Source organism: Galeopterus variegatus, unplaced genomic scaffold (genome assembly GCF_000696425.1).
Source record: "Galeopterus variegatus unplaced genomic scaffold, G_variegatus-3.0.2 Scaffold2381, whole genome shotgun sequence".
Lineage (NCBI taxonomy): Eukaryota > Metazoa > Chordata > Mammalia > Dermoptera > Cynocephalidae > Galeopterus > Galeopterus variegatus.
Window position 1 is genome coordinate 125,207 of NW_007728492.1, and position 569 is coordinate 125,775.

General features: G+C 42.4%; 1 protein-coding gene across 1 annotated transcript in view; it reads right to left on the reverse strand.

The window, feature by feature from the left end:
- The window catches only part of MARCH8 (membrane-associated ring finger (C3HC4) 8, E3 ubiquitin protein ligase), a 92,908-nt gene that overhangs the window by 27,648 nt on the left and 64,691 nt on the right, over positions 1–569 (reverse strand). The window lies entirely within an intron of this gene.

The window sequence follows — 569 nt, forward strand, 5'->3', positions numbered from 1 at the left end:
CCTCCATAGCTCAGTTTCTCCATTTCACAAATCAGTCTCTGTAACACTGTTCTCTCCTTCAATTTCCCATGAAGAGCCCTGAACTTCTCAGTCTTATCTTTCAGTAGGACTAGGTCCCCACTCCCAGCTCTAGGAATGGGGGTTGACTGGCCTAAAATAACCCCTGTGACAAGAGACTATCTGTCCTCACTTATGTCTACTGAGTTAATTCCATGTATTAGGGTCTGTTACTCACAACTCCCCAATTGCTACTGACAAATTCTATTACAGTTAAGTTCCATTTATTTCTTTCTAATCAATGCAACAGGATAGTAACTAATGCTAGACATGTAGCCTATCCTCTGTAGGAAGTAGGAAACTTGTCTCCTAGCAACATTCTGCCCCTACTCTTTGCCACCATAGTTAGCTGAGAAATGGAATAACATTAATTGCTTTAGGCCAATCACAGCTACCTCCTAGAGCTCCAGGTAGCTCTATCCTATTCCAACCAGACGGCTGGGAAATTTGGGACCTGTTTAAAAGGGAGAGGGACTTGCTCGCTACAAAATTTGTTTTCAGTTTGTTTACCT